Genomic DNA, 11,388 nt, shown 5'->3' on the forward strand with positions numbered 1-11,388 from the left:
ATGCGAATTTTTTATTTTATCATACAGTTTCTAACGAAAAGTTTTAGGAAGAAATAATTTCGTAAATTAAAATTACTTCCTCTAATTTTGATTTTAATGAAAATGGGAATAAAGAATAGAAACAATCCAAGAAGTAGTAATTCGGTCTTTAATTTTTATCTTGTGAAACTAAATACATAATCTCATAGTTACAATCAGATTATGGGAAAATGTAAGGTCTTTGGGAATAAAAGAATGTAATATTTGAAGAATCAATATGCTGATTACGCTCAAGGAACAAAAAAAATGATTTACTTATTTATTGCGTGAAAAAAATTTTTTTTTCTGCTAATATTTAACCGGATTATTAATATAGTATTAAAAGTATAAAAAATAAAACAAGAAATAGTGGAGTATATTTTATAACGTGTGAATACTAATAATATGATTACAAACATGAAATGTTTATGAAGTTTTGCAAAGTAGAAGCCAATAAGGTGGGGATGTAGGTGTTCTGGCGGGGATAGTATCTGATCACACAGAAAAGAATGGTAATGCCAATCGTACAGGATGTCGTTAGGGGACCACACATGAGTTTCTAACCAGAAAGCACAAGCTTCGTTTCAGCGAAAACATCGACTAGTTCATGGGAATACTACAGGTGCCTCTGTATTTACATATCGACCACGAAAACATCTGACTGGAATCTCTTTCCAACTTGCATGACTAAGAGACAGACAAATAGACAACCTTGCACATTTAAGATTAGACTTTTACTAAACAAACAAACATAGAGTTCGCCCTTCACAAAGTGCAACTGCACAACTCTTAACTGCATCACTTTAACGTTCTTCCTCTCCTTACTTCTCTACCATTCTATCAATTTTTTTTTACAGACTGATAACTGTTGCTTAGACTGGGTGGTCATACAGATAAGGGACCAGCTGTTTTAAAGATAAATCTATAAATTCTGCTACACTGTTTTACTTATTTTAATTTCTTACAGTAATTTGTTTTATAGAATATTTTTTTGATCTTAATTTTTGTTTGTATACGAATATTAGAGAGGAAATGGAACAGAACTTAATTTTAACTATTATTTAATATTGAAAAAAAATATTTTTAATTTAAGATTAAAAGATATAAAAGAAATGTAATTTCATGTATTATAATATAATTCTGTCATTAATCAGCCGCCTGATTTGGACCACTTGTCTCTATTCTTTCAACTTCGCACTAATTTTAAATTTCAACGCTTTTAAATAGCTTCTAAATTTTCAGTTATTTTCTTTATGTTAACTGAATTTTTCACATTTGCTTATATCACTTAATTAACGAAAGGTGTATTGATATATAATCTACTAAATTAGTTCTTTGAAAAAATTTTCGATAGACTTTTTACCGGTTTACCTTAATATCATTCATTTTAATTTTCAACATATTTCTACAACTTTCACTTTATGACAAAGATCTGGTCATTGATCAAGGAACTTTTAGATTCAAAGGGATCATTTTCGAGCAGAAAATAAAGAAACGAGATCAAAAAGGAACCAGGAGCAAAGATCAAGAATAACAAGCATTCCATGTCGATATTTCTGATATACGAAAGAATTAACCATAAAACAAGTTAAAATTGTAAAAAAGTAATAAAATGAACAATTAAACACACAATATTATAAAGAAAAATATTCACCATACCGTACAGCATGAATAAATGAATTATGAAATTAATGTCAGGTAGTTTACAATGTTTACGGCATTTAACAAAAAAAGCAAATGCTTAAGTACATTTGCGTAAATTATCGTAAACTTAACAATGATGAATGTGATACTTATTCAAATATATTTAGATTTTCTCTTTCACGTTTCTCCGGTACCCATTTTTTCCCGTTTGAATGTCCAACATACACCAAAATCTTTTACCTATGAAATCATTAATTGTAATGACCCTTGACTAAAAGCGATGATGACGTCACACTTTATGCGGAGGTTCATCTTTGATTTCGGCTTTAAAATTTCAAAGTATTAGTGGCCATTATGAAACTTTTAAACGCGTGAATCCAAAAGACTTAAACAGTTTTGTTCATAGTGACTCAATTCGGACCAAACATTTCCGTTTAGATGTTTTTTTTCTATAATTATTTGCCAGATTCCATAAATTGTTAACTGGATAACTGTGATAAGCTTCAGTCAGTTTTTTTCATCTTCTTCCCCTGGCCGGATTTACGTGTAGCATAAGCACGGCCCAGAGTAGTGTATTTTACTCTAACGAGATCCACCCATCTACCGGATGTAATTCCGGCATGACATCCCAACCCCGTAGGGGAAGACACCCGCCTTATGACGCTTCCGGTTGCCACACCAGCACCGCCCCCGTTCATAGCCCTGATGGGCTTTAACGGTAGAGTCCGGCATGGCAGGGGCAGACCCGCCGGTAGGATCTTGATTTTCTTGGCTGCCTCTAACTGCCAGTGTGAAATCATCAGATCCGAACAAAGTCGTGCCCAGCGACCCACCCCGGGAGCCGGGACTCGGTCTTGCCTGCCTTAAACAGAGACAACCCGAAGGTCACCTTCGCCGGGACTCGATCCTTCAAGTGCCTACGTCTAACAAGCGAAACCCACAAGCCACACCTGACGGGAATCGGTCTTACCAGCTCCGAGGCACCAGAGTCCCCATGCTTCATCGCCGGCGGAAACTCACATCAGCGTGGAGAGACGCCGGCTCTTCAAGGGGCTAACCAGCACTCCATCGCTACCCCACCCTTCACGATACTAAAAGAAACCAGAACGCCCCCATACAGGAGAAATCAGAATGCCAGACACTGAACAGCAACCATTCTCCACAAAGCCTGTAGACACCAGGACAGCAACTCACCCCCGAGCAGCACATTCATCTGTCTGTCTGATGATCCTCTTTCCCACAATTAGCCCACTGATGACCAGGCTGTCCGCAATTGTAACACAACGCCGAGCGATCAGTCCCGCGACAAGTCGGGGACATGTGGCCCCGACCCCAACAGTGATAACACCTATCACCAGGATCCCTCACGGAAGCCTAATTCACCCAGCCGATCCTAACCCGGTATTCAATCAGTTGGAAAGATTTTTCATCATCCATTTCATTTTAATAATTTTTCAAAATGTAATCATAAACAAATAAATAATAATAACAGCAATAAAAATTAAAGAACTTCGATCCAAAAAAAACAAATGCTGTTCGTTGCAATATATGTTGGATTACCATGTCCAGACTAGCGAATGTTAATTCCACTGCTTAGGATGATATTCCTCACCTTTTGTGTTTGCGGCAAAATTGGACAACTGATGGATCTCATCTGAACGTTACACCATAACCCGGTAAGGTCCACACTAGTGAATTCCCAGCAACCTTACCTTCCTTATTACTTTTCAAAAGTGTGTACACACTTTTTTCTATATATATATTTAAACAACTGTTGATTAAATTTCCAGAAAGTTGGTGAAAATCAACTGATTTTAGCATTTTATTACCTACCGAGTTGGTCTAGTGGTGAACGCGTCTTCCCAAATCAGTTGATTTGGAAGTCGAGAGTTCCAGCGTTCTAGTCCTAGTAAAGTCAGTTATTTTTACACGGATTTGAATACTAGATCGTGGATACCGGTGATCTTTGATGGTTGGTTTTCAATTAACCACACATCTCAGGAATGGTCGAACTAAGACTGTACAAGACTATACTTCATTTACACTCATATATATCATCCTCTGATGTATTATCTGAAAGGAAATTACCGGAGACTAAACAAGAAAAAGAAAGAAAGAAAGCATTTTATTACGGATTGATAATTTCTCACATAGCTGCAACATTTCAATTTATTGAAAATTAATCCAAACAAAATTTAGAAAAGGCATACCATATATTTACCATTAAGACATAGCATTATATTTCCTCCATGTATCTAATGGCTATTAGTGGTCGTTAAATATATGGTAGAAATAAGGAAATAATGACACCTGCAGGTAATTTTTTAAATGTGTAAAATTAATGACAGTTCCTTTATTAATTACTTATTTATAAAATAATAATCAGTTGTAGATAGACAAATTTTAAAGTAAATTTAGATACTCACAATTATGGAGAAATTGAATAAATAGGTTTGTAGAGATCCAAACCTATTTAAATAAAAGCCAATATCATAAGGCAGTTGTTTTCACATGGATTTGAATGTTAGACTGTGGGTATCGGTGTTCTTTGGTGGTTGGATTTCAATTAACCACACGTCTCAGGAGTGGTCGGCCTAAGTCTGTTCAAGACTACACATTTACCGGTACATTTACTCAAGACTACATATTTACTGGTACATTTAAACTTTCACGCCAGACTGCGCACGGATGCCTTGGCATCTCTGCACAGTACTGTTGACATTATGTCATTGCGCTGTTACTCTGTGACTTGGTATCCATAAATAAAGAAATATGCAGGATCATAGTTCATGGAAAAATTACCGTATTTCATTAGTATGTAGCTGGGAACAGAAATATTCTATGAAATACTAACAACGTTTTCAATAAAAAAATTCTTTTAGATTAAGTTCAAATTATGACTCGGTGCTGCTGTACTTAGCAGCATCGACAGGAAAAGTGTAAAGGAAATAAAAGGAGACGTTTTAAGAAAATTAATTTTAACCTTTGATCAAAGATGATACTAGTAACAACTATTTGTTTTTGTACATTTGTACTTTATTGGAAGTCCCATTAACATATTATTTAAATGTTAAAACTTCAGACCTTATACAGAGACTATGGTATTTTAATTGTTAATTATTTTATTTTATTTACAAATAAATAAGTAGAGTATACTAGTGCATCACGAAAATTTTTCACGACTGTTCTAATGAAAATAGAGAAGAAATTTGATAAACACAGGTTTGGAAATGCTTCGTTAGCGGGTGTCGGCTGGCTTTTGTTTTGGAAATTGAAAATTTTGTTTCAATACCTAATTAAAATCTGCCACATATTGATATGTTTTGTTTTTACTAAACTTCGAGATTCGTACGTTTGTATTTAGTTTCTGTAGACTTTATTCATAACATTTTACTCAAAATAAATTTCTCTACTACAAGTTTTGTTTAAACCCTTTATTTGTATATTATTGATTTAGCAAATTTATTTTACGCCAAACAAAAAGTAGTGTATTTTTGGGCCCCAATCTTCAGTATTTTACTCTATTTCTCGAAAACTACTAAAAATACAAATCTGGAATCTTTAAATGAAATCTGGCTTGAAAAATTGAAATAAATAGGTTCCACACCTGTACTTTTAAAGACAAACGGTTGGGGATCGAAAAAAACATTATTTTATGTTTGATGTAAAATAACTTTGTTAAATAGGAATAAACACAAAATTTTAAATAAAACTTGAAAAAAATTATAAATTTAAAATAACAACATAAGAAAATTATAAATTTTAAATAAAACTTGTAGAGAATTTTATTCTGAGTGATATGAATGAAGTCCACAGAAATTAAATACAATATTAACTAATTATAACAAAACAGATACTAATTTTTTTTCTTAATTTCGGTACCAAGAATAACAGTTTGGCATGGCTTTATTTTACCGAAGGCGTAATCAGAGGAAATTTTTCGCCTGCCAGCATGCGCTAACGAAGGTTTTCCGTACCTATGTTTATATGAACTTTCATCTTTATTTTCACCAGTAGAACATATACTGAGAGTGCGTTACTTCTTTGTGAATCACTCTGTTTATATAAGTTTATAAATATAAAGTATAAACACTTTATTATGTTAAAGGTGATGATAAAGTTGAAATAACTAAAATTATTAGCAATACAAGAATTATTATTCTCAACACTTAGTCGGCTGGAATTCGAGCCGACAAAATACCCTATATAAAGTGAATTCAAAGGATACAAATTCATTAGAATTGCAACAAAATTATTTAAAGGTGGTGGGAAACAATTTTTTCATTGATATGAAAATAAACAATCTACAGAAAAATTCAGAAACTTTGCCTACTCGGAATTCCGAGGGGGCAAACACTATATACAGTTAGAAATTTAAAAGTTTTGCGTTAAAACAATTTTTATACTTAAATGGGATTTTCCAATTTGTATAATTAAATGTATTTATTATTTTTAACCGAAACTTCACTATAAACATATTAAAATCTTCTGGTATATTGAAATTGTATTTGTTTTTATTCATCTCGTTACTTATATTCGGGAAATTTTTAATGTAGTCAATAAAAATCAATATTTCTTTGTAGATGAACATTTTAAACTTTTCAATTTATCGAAAATATTAGACATTTTTACAAATCACATATTAGAATTAATAGAATAATTTGGTAGGCCGAATTCGGCCCTCCAAAATAATTCATATAAACTCATTTCAAAGGTTACAAATCCACTAGATTTAGTAATTTCTACTACTTATTTTGTAATATAGAATCAAAAAAGTAATAGAGTATTTTGGTCCTGCAGATCTGCGGAAGCAAAAATAATTTATATAAAGTTGTTTCAAAGGTTACAAATCCATTATATTTAGTATCTGGTTTTTAAACTTTTCAATTTATAGAAAATATTTTTAAAATCTTCTATTAAACATTTTTGCAAATTGTATTTTAGAATTAATAGAATCATTTGGTCACTCAGATTCGCGTGACCAAAATAATTCATATAAACTCGTTTCAAAGGGTATAAATCTACTAGATTTAGTAATTTCTGCTACTTATTTTGTAATAAAGAATCTAAAAAAGTGATAGAGTATTCTGATACAAAATCCATTATATTTAGCAATTTCTGGTTTTTAAACTTTTCAAATATTAAAAATTTTTGCAATTTTATATAATATTTAAAATTAATATTTTATTGTTGTTAAAAAATTAATTGAAGCCGATGCTCACATACGAGCTTCGGCTTTTTATAATGTTAAAGGTGATGATAAAGTTGAAATAACTAAAATTATTACCAATACAAGAATTATTATTCTCAAAAATTAGTCGGCTGAAATTCGAGCTGACAAAATATCCTATATCCAGAGGGTACAAGTCCGTTAGATTTGTTGATTTTTTTAATGTAACAAAATTATGTAAAGATGATGGGAAACAATTAATAAATTGAATTTAAAATAAAGAATGTATAATATTCACAAAAATTAGTCGGCTCGAATTCGGGCCAACAAAATATCCTATATAAAGTGAATTCAAAGGGTACAAATCCATTATATTTAGTAATTTATGATTAGATAAATTACTAAATATAATTTCTAAACTGTTCAATTTATTGAAAATATTAGACATTTTTGCAGTTTATTGAATTAACTAATTATTATTCACAAAAATTAGTCTCCTCGAATTCGAGGCGACAAAACATCCTAATCCAATGGCATACAAATCCATTAGATTTAGTAATTTCTGCTTTGTAGAAGAAAATAATAGAATATTATAACAATGATGTAGTTTTGTGATGTCGAATTTACATATGGTATTGATGCTTAGAATTGTAAAAAAGGTATTCCAATATTTCAAAAATTATTTATTGATGCAAATACACAATACATTTAAACTAGTTTCTTTTCTTTTTTTTTCAATTCATTTGGTGGTGAAGATCTTCACTAACAAAATAATTCATATAAAATTGTTTCAAAGGGTACAAATCGACTAGAATTAGTAATTTCTGGTTTTTATTTCGCAATAAAGAAGCTAAAAAATTGTTAGAGTATTTCGGTACCGCAGATTCGAGTTACCAAAATAATTCATATAAACTCGTTTCCTAGAATTATTACCAATACAAGAATTAATTGAAAAATTAGTCGGCTGGCCAGCCAACAAAATATGCTTTATAAAGTGAATCCAAAGGGTACAAAATCCATTATATTTAGTAATTTCTGGTTAGATTTAAACTTTTCAATTACATTTTTGCAATTTTATATAATATTTAAAATTAACATTTTAAACAATAATAAAGCGATTCCTCGTAAACGAAGAATCGCCTATATGGGAAACGATTTAGAAATTGGATTCAAAATAAAGAATCTAAAGAATTAATCGGCTCGAATTCCGATGGGGCAAACACTATTTATGCAGAAACTTTGCCTCCTCGGAATTCCGATGGGTCAAACACTGTAGTTGTAAATTTAAAAAAAATTAAAGACGGTGGGTGTAAACAAGGTAAAATAAATAAATAAATAAAATTTCATCATCTTGTAAAAAATACTTATTATTTTGTAAATTTATTGTACATTGAGCCGACTAAAACTGCGAAATAATCTGTTTTATTATGATATATTTTGGTGGTTGGAATTCCATCCACCAAATGATTCGGTTTCTTCCTAGTTAAAAGCCGAAGCGTAAATATGTGCTTCGGCTTCTTCCTAGAGTTAAAAGTTTTGATTACTTTCAATTTTATTTTATGTTTTCAAAAATCGGGCATAATTACTTTCAGCGAAAGCGTATGATGAGTGATGGAGGTAGTAGATTGTTTATTTTGTTTATTGATGATATGGCTAATGACACCATGGTCGTGTACATTTTATTATGATGTTTAGTCATCACTACTTTCAGCAAAAGTGTAATATACCATCGATTATATTTTAATGAAAACAATAATCATTATTTAATGTCTATAATGTCAGTTTAAACTTCAAAATCATTGTTAATTTTGAAAATAAAATTAAGCATCATTACTTTCAGCGAAAGCGGGATGATGGGTGATGAAAGTTGTAGATTGTTTATTTTGTTTATTGTTGAGATGGCTAATGACATCATGATTGTGTAAATTTGATTATGATGTTTGGTCATCACTACTCTCAGAGAAATCTACAGTTTAAACAATTGTATTATAAATTTTACCGATTCGCCATATATGTTTTCAGATTATAAAAACAAATATCCCTTGTATGTGATTGATTGTTCGCGACAGGATGATTCAATAAAAATGGGTGTTATTGATTTGAAAATTAATACTGAAGTTGAAGAGAATTTTAAACCAAATACAATAGCGTATTGTTTATTAATATATGAAAATTAAGTGGCTTACTCCCCGTTAACCGGCAAAGTAATTAAAAAACCTTCATAAGTAGAATTTTTGCTTTCGCTGAAAGTAATGATGTCCGATTTTAAAATTAATTTAAAAGTTATTAAAACTGTTAAGCGAGTGGTAAAAAACAAACTTACATTTTATTTCATCATCAACTTCAAAAAATGTTGCGATAAGAGTGTATCTCGAGAGGTTTTCGAGTTACACCTTTTTTAAAATTTGACAGAATCTTTTTTAATGTATAAAATAAGTTACACATATACTGGGTCAAGCTTCTTTAATATATTTGAATAGGTTACGCAGGTTCTGCGTCAGTTTATTGAAAGCGATTATTGAAGAAAATATCCCGCTTTCGCTGAAAGTAATGATGCCCGATTTTTAAAATTAATTTAAAAGTAATTAAAACTGTTAACCGAGTGGTAAAAACACATTTTCATTTTATTTAAGCACCAATTTAAAAAAAATGTTGCGAAAATGTTATAACTCCACTCGAGTTGGGCGGATGAAATTACCGGCAATCGATTCAAAAAATTGGAAAGTACCAGGTGAGTTAAGCCTTTCAAAATCGCGTTAAAAGTCGTCTAGGACGCACCGTTTTTCGAGTTACGCCCTTTTTTAAAATTAAAAAATTTTTGGATTTAAAATTGGCGGGTGACTGGAAAGTGGCGCTCGATCTGGTGAGAAAATAAACTGAGGTTCTCGTCTAATCAGTGCTCGTGAAAAAAAACCTCAGGTTATACGTCAATTTATTGAAGACAATGATTGATCGATTTATTGAAGAAAACATCCCGCTTTCGCTGAAAGTAATGATGCCCGATTTTTTTTTTTTTAATTAATTTAAAAGTGTTTAAAGCTGTTAACTGAGCACATATTCATTTTATTTCAGCACCAATTTCAAAAAATGTTGTGAAAAGGGCGTAACTCGAGAACTGGTGGACTTGGGTGGATGAAACTACTGCCAATCGATTTAAACAACTGGAAAGTACCCGTTGGAGTAAGCCTTACAAAATTACGTTAGAATTGGCCTAGGAAGCACCGTTTTCGAGTTACGCCCTATTTTTAATAATTGACAGTATCTTTTTTAATGTGTTGAATAAGTTACACATATACGGGTGTAATCTTCTTTAATGTATTGTATAAGTTACTCGAGTTCTGGATCAATCTTTTAATGCCTTTATCCCGCTTTCGCTGAAACATATGATGTCCGATTTTTTAAAATTAATTTTAAAGTAATTAAAACTGTTCCATTTTATTTGAGCATCAATTTTAAAAAATGTTTTGAATAGGGCGTAACTCGAGAACGGGCGGACTTGGGCGGATGAAAGTAGTGTCTAATCCAGAAGTTAGAAAGTACCCTTTCGCTTACGCTTTTCAAAATCACGTTAAAAATGGCCTAGGGCGCACCGTTTTTGAGTTACGACCTTTTTTTTTAAATTTAAAAATTGTTGGTTTTTTTGTAGTAAATAGTCGCTTGGTGGTGAGAATTTAACTGGAAAGTGACGGTCGATGTCGTGAAAAGAGGACTGAGGTTCTCGACCAATCAGCGCTCATGAAAAAAACCTCGGGTTCTGCTGTAATCACCCCCCACCACTTTACAGCAGAACCCGAGGTTTCTATACTATTTAGTGGTGGAACAGTTAGATAATAATTCCTTTAGGAAAACATCTTGTATAGCGCCGTATACTGACTGACGTCTGTATGGGGGGGGGGGCAATACGCCGCCCCCTATATACTGTGTGCAGCGTAAGAGATATCCTATATGTTATTTGTAGTGTGAGATTTGTTTACTGCCGATTGTGTTAATGCAGTAACATACCCGGTGACTGATTTATTTGTTATTTATTTATTTTACCAGTATTTATTATAATTTATTGGCTAACTCTTTTTTGTAAACGTGATACAACTTAAAATAACTCGATTCAGTCGGCGTCAAATGAAAACATAAAATAATAAATTAATAATTCTTAATTATTTACTATTATATAAGAAGAGAGTTTATAATTTGTACGCATAATTTTCGAGGCAGTCTATTTACGCTACACGGTTTGCTTACTATAGGATAGCTTTTAATGTTAACTGAATATAATATACAATTATAGTATAGAACTACTTTACTTCTGATGATGGAATCAGATGTATATCTAAAGGAATTTTATCGGTGTGTAAATTTATGGTTCGATTTTTACCGCTAAATTTCTAAATTAATATCGAAATGATTCTATTAAATAAAATAAACAAAACAGAAACAATGTCTTTCAACAGTTTATAAACATATCAAATCTTTAATACGTATGACAAAATTAATTGTCCGACGGTTTAATCACTAATGAATTATTTAAATAACGTTTATTTATTGTTATTGTTAATGTT

The sequence above is a fragment of the Lycorma delicatula genome, chromosome 5 (assembly GCF_047948215.1).
Source record: "Lycorma delicatula isolate Av1 chromosome 5, ASM4794821v1, whole genome shotgun sequence".
Taxonomy (NCBI): Eukaryota; Metazoa; Arthropoda; class Insecta; order Hemiptera; family Fulgoridae; genus Lycorma; species Lycorma delicatula.